This window comes from Triturus cristatus, chromosome 2_1 (genome assembly GCF_964204655.1).
Source record: "Triturus cristatus chromosome 2_1, aTriCri1.1, whole genome shotgun sequence".
NCBI lineage: Eukaryota > Metazoa > Chordata > Amphibia > Caudata > Salamandridae > Triturus > Triturus cristatus.
The window spans coordinates 1,096,895,772-1,096,908,063 of NC_140581.1; the positions used below are offsets into that span (position 1 = coordinate 1,096,895,772).

The following is a 12,292-nucleotide window of genomic DNA, read 5'->3' on the forward strand; positions in this document are numbered from 1 at the left end:
AAAAACATTGGAAGTTTCCTGGCTGAATCGGGTCTGTTGGCATGTATGGTTGTACTACCACTGCTTCTTCCTTCTGCCCACAATTGTCTATTATATCGCCACAGCCTCTCTTGCCAGTCCTGTATTGTTGGTTTGTTGCCCCTGCCACCCTTTCCACTGCCCTCCATAGTCTGTTGTGCTGCCCTTCCTGCCTGCCCAGTGTGGTCAAATTGTTGCCTCTGCACCCTCCTACCTGCCTTCAAAGTCCGTGTCCCTGGCCTCTGCCTCTCAACAGTATCCTAATGAACAACTAGATTGCTAACATTCTATATTTATTACAAAAGTGTGGAACTCCTGACGTCATCTTAATGTAATCAAATCTGTAATACCTAGAGCATTTCCTTTAAAGAAATTACATATATGAGAGGGTCTTATTTGCATCAAAATTATGGTTAGTGCTCTAAAAAACTAAAATGAGGACATATTTTCTGAGTTTTCAAATAGCGACAAAGCACTTTTAAATTATTTGTTATTTTTATGTTTTTTTATCCAGTTGACCACTGGATTAAATGTTGCACTTGGGGAGAGGATGTCGTGTTACTTCCATAGCTGCAGACTTTGCAACTGGGGAACCAGGTTGGAGTTTCTGCTTCAGCTCAACATTCTGTGATTCTGGTCAAATCACTTAATCTCCCCATGTCTACAACCATAATGAATTTGATCTTGTGTGATGTAACCAATGTTCATGTAAAGGACTCCAATACCTGACAAGTCTGCACTATATAAAACTGCAAAAACACAAAAAATAAGTATTTTGCACACTTCAGTCATTGGGCTACATCTGGTTGATATTTGTGCTGCATTTGGGCTCTTTTGTCCCTGGTGGCCATCTTGGGAGATTTATTTGTTATGAAGTTTCCTAATTTCCTCATTTACTGCAGTCTCCTCAATAGGAAATGCTTTCAGTTTTTTACTTTGATTCCATCAAGAAGGCATTCAGATGTGTCACACATTTGCCATAAATTCAGAATGTTAGCACTCTAGTTGCTCATTAGATCACTGTAGTAAAGCTACTGCTCACCCGGGAAGTCTGCTGCTGGTATTGAAAGTGCATGTTTCAGTCTGCATGTCAGAATTTTTTTATGAAAAAGAAGAGGATTTGAGAAGTCACTCAAAATGTGCCCTAAATTTTCTTTCTGCTGCACTAATCATACTTTCTATGGCAAAATGAACCCCCTCATTTTGTTCCTTTTTAAATTAAATGTTTTAAGAGTTACCACTTTATTCCAATCAAGATGGCTTCAGGTGTACATTACGTTTGTCATAAGTAGGACTGTTTGCGCTCTAGTTGTTCTTTAGAACACTCTGGGAAGCTGCAGGAGAACACAAAGGAATCAACTGACAGTCTCTGCCCTTGTTGGATGTACATGTTTTATTGAGGATGTCAGACTTCATTCTCACATGACTGAGAAAGATAATGTGAATTTACAGAAAATATGCTCTCAGTTTAGCTTATAGATCACCTTCCAAACCTCTGTGGGAAACGCATGAGAAAATAGTTTTCTCTCAAACATGATTCATGATATCACAGCAGAAGGCTTTTTCACATGGTAAAATCACCTTAGAACACACCACAATTCCTAAAATGAGTATGGTACCATCAACAAATGATTTATAATGTAACTAAAGTCTTAAAACCTTCTATTAAATGCAATGCTTTTTAATGAGGTGCTATCATGTATATTGGTCCCAAGATGGCTGCCAACACTTCTTGGATGAAGTACTGACAGCCAATCAGATCTCATGATGAGATGTGTGGTTAGGCTCCGCCCAGATATATATGTGATTTTGATTTTGATTTTCTCAGGAACTACTGAACAGATTTACACCATTTAAGCAAAGGGCACGACTCTGAACCAAGGTCTACCTTTCTGCCAATTTTGGTGTAATTCCGTTCAGCAGTTCGGGCTGTAGCTGCAGCTAAAGGTCCTATGGGAAATTGCATGGGGAAAACACGTTTTGGGACTCCCCTTTTTTCTCAGCTCCGCTACACGAATCATCCCGAGACTTTCAGGATAGGAGCGGACCAGAGCTGGCCAAAAGTTTTGAAAATTTCGCGAGGATTCGTCAACGAGTGCCAAAGTTATTCCAAATAGAATGTTGCGGATTTCCTATGGAAAATAGGTCCTAACTATAACTACCTACTGGCGACCGCCAGTAGGTAATATATATATATATATATATATATATTCAATCAAGGCTCCTGATTCAGGAAAAATCCACACGCACTCCCTGGTATGGTGCAGTTCCAATTCAATTTAATAACATCCCAAGCATGGCCCACTAGAGGGCAATGGAGCAAGGTAGTAGTTAATTATAAAAATTAGTCAATATGACGATTAAATTACTAAATGTTTTATTGGTACATGCACCTATAATTTGATTGGTATTATTGGAGATACAAATTTGTTCAAAATATATGAATTGACACCTGATAAAATGGTTAATAACAATCCTACGATGGTCGCTAGACTACAAGGACCATAAGGCTAAGCAAAATGTAACATCATGTGACTAGTATAAAAACAGAAGAGTGAAAAATAACTGTTACCCGTGAACAAGGTCAAAGTTGACTGAAACGCGTTGGGTTTTGTAAACCTGCTTGCCATGCTTGGGATGTTATTAAATTGAATTGGAACTGCACCATACCAGGGAGTGCGTGTGGATTTTTCCTGAATCAGGAGCCTTGATTGAATCTTACAACGGCTGACTCTGCCGTCTCCACATCTTTCGCACCGCCAAGAGCGCCAAATGCCGCCAGTAACGAGTCCTCGCTGTGGAAGTATATATATATATATATATATATATATATATATATATATATATATTGTGGACACTATGTCCGACGATTGTAATGGACTTATATCTGCCGTTGCCAAATAAATTAATGCCTGCACCTATTCCGGATTCCTGTCTATCTCTACCAGCGTGAGCACATCGAAGAGGTCCCTGCCAGCGTTCTTTCCGCCTGTTGGCTGTTAGTGGCGGTGCTGGATTAGTTTTGTGATATATATATATATATATATATAGAGAGAGAGAGAGAGGGCGCATTCTAAATCACTATCTGGGATTTCACTTTTTGTATGGAAGGAGGACCTTCCCAACTTCTTACATATGTCCAATGCAGGATTTGAATCAGGTAATTAATTTTAGTATTCCATTAATGGGTGAGAGGAGAGGCACAGTGAGCTGTAGCTAGAGTAATTGATCCCTTTTAATAATCACACATTCTTGGTGTTCTGCATTTTCTGCGCCTTCCTTTTTATAGTCTTCTCTCCTGTAAGAAATGTATACCAAAATTCTCAATAATTATGTTGCTTTCTGTTCGCCATCTCACTGGAGCAGCAGCATGCCTCCCAAAGACGATAAGAAGAAAAAAGATGCGTGCAAGTCTGCCAAGAAGGACAAGGATCCAGTCAACAAATCTGGCGGCAAAGCCAAGAAGAAGAAGTGGTCCAAAGGAGAGACAAGCTGAACAACTTGGTTCTGTTTGACAAAGCTACCTACGACAAGCTGTGCAAAGAGGTGCCCAACTACAAGCTGATCACTCCTGCCATGGTCTCCGAGAGGCTGAAGATCCAAAGCTCCCTGGCCGGGCTGCGCTTCAAGAGCTACTTAACAAATGTTTGATTAAACTGGTGTCGAAGCACAGAGCTCAAGTGAATTATAGCCGGAACACAAAGGGAGGAGATGCACCCGCAGGCAGGGAGGAAGCTTAATCCGGTTTTTCTGTTGGAGTCTGTTCTAATGTAAATGTGTTTTAAAAAAAGGGAGGTTGCAGAATACATTTTTACATCTTTTCATTATTTGTAGTTCTAATACTTCTGTGTGAAAACGGTGTTTGCTTTTTATTAGATTTGCGATCGCTTTAGGAACTTTATAAACATGGTTCTTCCCCAGCCTTAAGTGCATTGTCCCCATCGTCTTTTGACATGAGCCTAATCGAGCAGCATCCTTAGCTCTTTGGTTTTATTTCACCGCCCTCGAACATCTTCCACTCTCTGAAGACCTGCTTCTAATGTGCCTCTCCTGCGAAGTTTGTAAACGTGGCACTTTTTCCTTGTTTAGACTGTTCTAAAAACATAAAAGCAAGAGAAAATCCAGCAGGTCTCTTCTTTCAATGTTGCTTGTTCGTCGACTCGATGCTGAACCACATCGACAAAAAAAGAAAAACTGCGTGATTATAAATGCACGTGCATGCCATTGGACACGAGATAAAATTAGTAAGTATTTGCTTATCAATTATTTGATATTAGTGGGGCATATTTGTTTTATCTCGCCCTGTCTCTAATATCCCCACACCTGCTGCCCGGTCTGTTCACCCCCTCCCGCCTGTCCCCCTTCTCACCCCTTCAGCCTCATTCCATCTGCTTCCTGCTGCTGCTCCGCCTATGGCCTGGTACTACCTATACCCCCTCCTCCCTTGTCAAGACCCACACAATATCAAGAACAAGAGTTTAGTTGGAAAAGGGGGTCGTAGATAACCCCCGGCCGTATTTATTAACGAAATTAATCAAACAATGAATAATAACAATATTTACAAAATTACGCAGACAATCATATAATTGACATTGATTGCATTTGATATGTACAGATATCAGATGGCTATCCTTAACATAACTCTAATACAAGTTATTCATATCCGAATCTAAGCATAACATCATCCATAATCATAATGGCAATTATTTTCTGCGTATCCATGTTTGAGCCTACGGCAAGGTCAATAACTGGTGTCAGATCCTTATCAATTAAGCCCCGCCCTCCCGCGGGAGTGCGCATGCGCAGAGGGCCCGTTCACCGTGAGGGTACCCCCCCCCCCCAGTTACCCCTGTACGCTCTGTATACTATCTCCATCAGGGGCCCTTGCAGTTCTGCGCCCTTTACTGGCGCCATTGTGCACGTGCAGGGTTGCCAACCAGACTAGGAAAAGCGTAACTCCCCCCTCCCCCGCACCCATACAGCCAAAAAGGCTGTAACTGCCCCTGGAGTTCTAGGAGGGACGACTTGTCCCTCCCCGTTGGGCGGCCCCATTCAAGAATGGAGCCGCCCCCTAAGGACCTTAAATGTACTGCTCACCAATCATGACCTTACCGCCTGACCACGGAATCGCACTAAAATATGACAATTTTTACCTTAAAAAAGGGGGAAAACAAGTTATTTACACATCACAACCTAAAACGAAAAAAGAACACAATCATACACTACACAACCTCTGCTTTAGGGGATGGTGGGTGGGCAAAATTAAATTGCAGCCTCCTAGCGAGGTTTGACTACAGGCTGGGAAGCGCGGAAGGCAAAGAGGATGATTCCTCTGCTCTCCAGCATTTTATGGCTACTACTAGCCTCAGACCGGTTCTGGCCGGCCTGGGGGGCTGGCAACTTGCGTGACCCGGAAGTGATTCCTTTCACTTCCAGGTCACGACCCAACTTTGTCCAATGAGGGAGGAGGCGCTCCTGTCGCGTCACTGCTGTGCGCGACAGACCCGCCTCCCCGGTCGTCGGGGGCCGGCAGGACCGCCATATTATCGGCGTGTCCGATGCCGGCCCCGCCTCTTCTATTTCTCCTGCCTCCATTGTGGTCCTGCGCCTTCTTCCTACTCTCTTTGCTGCTTCTCTCTCCTCGGACCTATGCTTTTTCACCCTCCTCTCACCTGCAGTTTGTGCCCCTTCGTGCACTTGCGGTCTGCTCTCCTCCCACCTGCTCACCCTCAGCCTCCTTCATCCTTACCATCCACTATTTCCCCCACATTCAATCCTGCTGTATATGCTCCTCCACCTTCTTCGATTTGGCTTAGCCAATAGGTTAAAAGTGCAGCCTTGTTGCCTGTCTGGGTTCCATATTTGTTATCAGATTCTTGTATTCTGCTTATGCTTTTTATGCATGCTTTAAACTGGCTGCCCTGTGTTTAGATACTTGGCCGTGCCTTTCCACAGCAAGGACTTCATCAGCCTCCTTTCCGCTCACGACGTTATGTGGTTGTAGGGGGCTGGTTATATATAGGGTGTGGTTTGATCATGCTTGTCCGTTTCTTTTGCCTGCATGACTAGTTATGCTTCTTACACACATTCACTTTGATCCATCCAAGCCAAAGAGGCATGACGAGGTGCATGGTACCAAAGACCTTGAACTTGGGGTGGGGTAAAAGTAGGGGCCATCAGTGTGGTTAAGAGATGAAATGCTGACACATGGAGGCTGGCAGGAGCTTTTCTGTGGTTCGCCCCCTCCCAATGCGTCTGTCATGCTTGCACCCAGTGCTTTTAATAGGCAGACACTGAGTGCCTGCACTTTCTTCATTTGAAAGGGAGAGTACCTGCACTTTCTCGGTGCTGCTGCAATACTAAGTTACAATGGGAGAGAACTGCCACTTTTCAGGAGCAAACGGGTATTCTGGGATGGCGAGTACCATTTCCATTTCAAGCACCGCTGCACCCCAGTACTATGCAAAGGAAATCCCTGAGAGCAGTGCTTTTAGTGGGAAAAAAAAACTGGGGGTGCTCTAAAAGGGGCGTGGTTAATGTCTTGAAGGGGCGTGGCCTATCCGAGTAGGGGCGTGGTCTAAATCAAAATAACTAGCACTGTGTGCTTAAGAAAATCATGAAGTCGCATCCAGCTAAGGATAATAAAATAGGCAAAAAGTTATATTTATTAAGTATAACCCATAAAAATACCAAACACTTTAAAAAACACGCGTTGGGGTGTTGCTTTCACCAGCCCCACATAAAAACCATAAACAAAAACACCCAAGAGTAGCTTTGACCTCGCTGGCCTTTTAATGTTTGCACACATGGTGCCCAACTCTAAGAATCTAGGATTTTCCAACAAGGAAGAGCTGGCGAGAATCACCGCGGCCTGCCCATATTTTGTGTTTTATCGCCCACTGTATATTATGCGCGATGCAACGTTTTGAAAAAAAGAACAGAAAAATACATTAAAATAATAATAATGATAGTAAGAAATATATATATATTTTATTAGCACGGGGTATTATAGTTCCAGTCATTGTAATGACGTCACGCCCATTCCCTTTTCCAAAACGCATCCCGGGCACAGCAGGGCCCAACTGAAACTGTAAAAGCCGCCGCGTCGCTGTTCCAAACCCCCCGAGACCGGAAGTCTGTCCATTCGCTACTTCGACTGCATTTGACTAAATGTGTATATTTTTCAAAAGTCGGAGAAATAAACTCCACCGTTACGGTCGCGTTTCTCTCGACCAAGTTGTACCTCTAATGTTTTTTTATTCTTACCCAAAGCCTCTTTCGCAGCCGGTATACGTCTTGCGCAAATACGAGGTTCCTCGGACCCCGGCAGGCTATTTGTACTTTACTCTGCGGATACATGTTATATACACTGTATACTGTAAATTAACACGCATATATTAATTAATGAATAGCCAAAAGACACTCTCCCTTAAATGGTAGCAGGTAAGTAAGAGTAAACCATCTCGAAGGGGCTACTTCTGGCTGTTATTCTTCGAAAACGTTGCTAACAACGCTTGTCACTTTAACGTCCTGTATCCCATTAAACGTACAAGTTACCAACCGACCTACAAAAAATGTGCTCGTTCAAGCCTCCTTTTGACTTCAGAAGTTTAAGGAGGATGCGCCAATGGGGGAGGGTGGCCACCCTCGAGGCTGCCCCTGGGACGAGGGGGGTGTACGGAAGGCTACGGACGGGTTTTAGCCCAGGGCGGAACATTACAGGTAGGGCGAAGAAAAGCAATCTAGAAGCGTGTTGTTTTCATGGAACTATGAGCTGAAAGCTGCAAGCCACGAGGGGCCGTGTGCGAGTCTCGTACAGTAACGTGGGCATGGAATGCCAACCATGGCAGTTCCAGGCTCCTACTTGCCTGGTGGCGCTGCGCCTACTTTTAAAAGAGTTTAAGAACCGGGCTGAAGAATGTACCTTGGCAGCAGCATGCACGAGAGAGGTTCACACTGTGCAACCTTCGCTCCAGTGCAAGACCCTTCGGGACAGAGACGCACCACAGCACATTGAAATTAGGTTCAGAAACACGTTCCTCATACCAACCTTCTTGCACCACGGCATTTAAGTGCGGGGGAAGGCACTCGTGCAAGGCACCTCGGAGAGTCGGAGCCTCGTGTGTTTATCTGTGTTGCAGGAGGGGAGACTCATTCAAGGCAGCTAGGTGCACGCCGAGGGGCCTTCTGTAGTGACGTCAGGCCGTGACCACTGAGCTGATAGGTTCCCAACAAGTTCAGCAAAGTGGAGGATGGCGAAGGGAGACGGGGTCAGGTTACCTAACAGTGCAGCAACAGTGGGCAGAGTCTGAGCACCGGCAGGTTTTTTTTGGACCCTCAAAACGGGTCCGAAAAAAAAAATAATAAAGAACGGACTACCTTTAGTAGCCACGAAAATAGAGCCCGATAGAGACCCGTTTCGAGGGCCCCAAAAAAAAACTGCCGGTGCTCAGACCCGGACAGACCCGGCCCACTTAAAGCCCTGCCTGAGAGCTTGCAGGATTGGTTGACGTAGGGACTGTAGTACAACATCGGTTTCCAAACTCCACATTAAGCACACATTTCCCTTAGGTCTACCTCGCACAAAGCAGCGATCAGTTCTCAACCTGGGGTTGGGATTAATATTAATACTTCGTGGGGCTCTGCTTCAGTTGCCTGATAAAGTGTGAGACTAACGTGCCTGCTGCTAGCCTTTTCCTCAGGCTGAAAGTGGCTCACACGTGGCGTTGGTCCTTCGAATTACCTTTCCTACATCAAAAGGAATGAGGACTTCCGCCCCTTCCCGGCTGAAGAAAAGAAAGCACATTTCTCCGCGGCAGCTCCAGGGATGAGGGGGAGGACGCCATGTGTCTCGAGCCTGATGCTGGCACCGGCCTCCTGCTGCCTCGGAGACTCGACGGATGCTGGGCCGGTTTTGTTCGGCTGAGAAGTGTTACTTCAGTGAAACGGCAGCCGAAAAGAAAGGGAACATATAAAATTAGCAAAACCCGTGGGCAGGCTGAATCAGAAACACACATGGTTTTGCAGCAGAGGCAAGAACTTAGTCTCAGCACGCTTGGGCGCTAACAGGGGTGGGGGAGGCGAGAGCAGGCATGAACAGCCAGCTCTGGAAGTTGGTGTGATATGGGGCAGTCCTGCTGACAGGGCAAGGCATTGACAGGGGAGTTAGCTTCCTTGTGCCAGCTGGCAATTTTAAAGAAGCAAAGCAGGCTAGAAATACCGAGTGATATTATACAGAATTGATGCGTAGAGAAATGTCACCTGGTTCTAGATTTAGAGATGCCTTTTGACAGAGAACCCGTTTTTGCAGTGTGTGGTGCCTTCATCTGTCGATATACATCTCCTTTCATTCTTGAACTTCGCATTCAAGGTGTTAAAATGTGAGCCTTCTTGTAAACAGTTTTTCACAGTTTTCAGATTGCGTTGCCTTTTAAGATTGTGCTCCTTAACAGTACACATAAGCTTTTAATAATCCTGCTAAGTCCACTCATGGTATCTTTGATAGTGTTACTCAGATTTATTAATAGTGGAAATTGATTGACTCATTCGCTTTTGTGAGGCACAGAACTGAAAATCTTGTATAAAAAAACTAGTGCTTTTAAAATGTTAGTTGATCAATGTTACGATCTGGTTGATTGTGATGTCAATGTGAATGGGGAGTAGGTAACAGGCAAGGCACAAGTCCTAAAAAAAAGAAATGTGAGAACTAGCCAAGTTATGCAATATGCAAGTGACATCCCGGCGCGTGGCATCACAGGACGTGGCATCTGAGGAAGTGGCATCACAAGCCATGTCTTTACAGGTCTGATATAAAAATTAGTGACATCAGATCGTAAGACCTCACACATATGTTTAGCAGGTCTATCACAAATATACTTGAGCGCATTACGAATATACACACAAACCCTCCTGATTTAGGCAGAAGACTCACGCCTTTGTAAGCTACACATAAAACAATTTTGCCTTTTGTCAACAAAAAGCTTCCTTTACGCAAAGATTGAACAAACTAAGTCTGCTGTAAGCCTACCCCACCAGGAATAATATTCCATATGCAGCACATTTCCGTGCAGATATGATCACTTTAGCTGCCTGCGCTCTGCAGAGGGGAGACCGCTCTCCTATGGAAAATATGCCTACTCAGCCCTACCCACCACTCGGCGTGTCTGTGGTGCGTACCTTCACTCATTTTTAGGTCAAGCCTAGGCAGCGCATGCTCTGTCTGTAAGTAATGACAATACCAAGTGTATTCCAATCCTGCTTCTTGGCATTGCTTCACTCCTGCATCACCCCTATATCCTGGCTCCCTATTGGTTGGTGCAGGCGAAACATTATTTCCCCTTTAAGCCCAGCAGCACCAACCAACTACAGTTTCATTACGCTGTAGGTGCTAATGTGTTTTGTTTGGGGACGACTTATTTTTTACCGTCGCGCTCGCTTAAGGGGCCGCCATGGACATAGATTTTATGTGGAAGGGCGCTGCGCTTTGTTTCAGCATGGTGCCCGCGCTTTCATGTTAAATTTTAAAAAATCACATACTTAAGCTCTAATCTCATCAAGACAAATTTTTTATCATGTGACCAATGGTTTTCTTCTCCTGCCTGCTTGACGAGCTGAGTCGCAGACCGAATCGCACCTCGGTTGCCACAAAAAAGACATGCGGCTCAATCACAGGCTGAATGAATAAATGACATCGTAAGATGCTTCCCGTGGTCTTCAAGTCCTTGAAACTGGCTGCTATGTATATAACCCAAGAGTTGCCCAATCATCTGCTCCTTCTCTTTGAGGTAAAACTGCCCGTAAACACGATGCAGGTAAACACCACTTCCCTCCGAATGCTCCCCGTCATCTGGAAAGCTTCCCCTACCAAAAAGCTCTGTCCTTCTACTAATCCTTAGACATAAAAGCTCGCCTAATGAAAAAAACACCAGCATCAAGTTTCGCAACACTCTAATTTGCGTGCCACCTACACACAGGCTCAAAACATGTGACATACTGGGAACTAGAATAAATTGCAGGAAATCGAAAGCTGCATGCTGCCAAAGGAAAGCTTTTTCCAAGAAGCGACAACTTTGCCTGCCCAGATAGTTTCTCCCTCCAACCATAGAGCAAAATCAAAATATGTTGATTTTTTTCTTCAGTCTCATTTGAAATTGTACTTGTAGAAAAGTTTCAATATGATTTTGACTCGTTGTGTGACATTTATTAGTCACTAACCAGAGGAAGTGCTAACACTATACCAGGGGGAAGAGGATGCAGCCTTACGGCTGGAGCTGCTGACCTTGGAGCAGAGGAACCAGGTTCAAGTCTCGGCATCGGCTCTGCAGCCTGTTATTACTTTATCTCCCCGTGACTACCAAAACCAGCATTGGCATAGCCAATAGGTCTCGCTTTTGGGACCTTACAAGTATTTAGTTATGCAGCACAATATCCTTGGTGCAACAACATCAACTGATGCATGGGTAAACACTTATAAGGTCCCGAAAGCGAGACCTATTGGCTATGCCAATGCTTGTTTCAGTGGTAATGGGACACATGAGGAAAAAATGCCCTTTCCTAATGTTATGTGAAAATGTTCCATTTTTCTTTTTGCCATCTCACACAAAGCCACTTTATGGGGACTATACCTACAAAAATGTGTTACCAACAGGTTCCCTCAGTTGTTTCTTCAGGCATATGTAGCTGTGTAATGCGTTTGGACACCAGCCAGGGCAAGGATTTTCAAAGATTCAGGCGAAACAAAGTTTTGCTCTTTGGATCTTTCCCTTCTATAGCAAAAGGCAAGTTTTAGGCTGTTTGTTGCATGCTTGCACCTTCTTGTAGAGGCATCTTCAGACAACTTCCTGGAGTCTATACTGTTGCACAGAATGAACACACCTAACCAGGATTCATTCTCATACACAGCTAGACTAGTAAGGATTTCTTATGACATTAACCTGTTACCTGGCGTGACACCACACATTTTTTGTTTCCGCAGGCAATTTTATATAATCTTCAGATCTTAGATTTCCATAAATCTGTAACCCTTATACATACATCCAAAAGCCTTTGTACATAGACCACATAAAATCCTAATGTCTCTCTGTCAAAAGGACAATTTAAATAGTTTTAGCTAGTTCTGCAACACATTATAATGCAATGCATTTTTCAATACATGCTCAAAATAATACACCCCATTTGGCACTCCTACAAAACAAATGATTTTACTCCAAATCAAATGTCACAAGACAACACACTCCAAGTAAGACAACTCTTTAGTCATGGTCCTATTAATGCT

At 44.2% G+C, this 12,292-nt stretch overlaps 1 protein-coding gene and 1 pseudogene across 2 annotated transcripts in view; both read left to right on the forward strand.

Moving 5' to 3' along the window:
• Window positions 1–12,292, forward strand: part of UBXN8 (UBX domain protein 8) — a 241,543-nt gene that overhangs the window by 169,323 nt on the left and 59,928 nt on the right. The gene's annotated exons all lie outside the window — the stretch shown is intronic.
• LOC146866427 (small ribosomal subunit protein eS25 pseudogene) lies at window positions 3,360–3,782 on the forward strand (annotated as a pseudogene).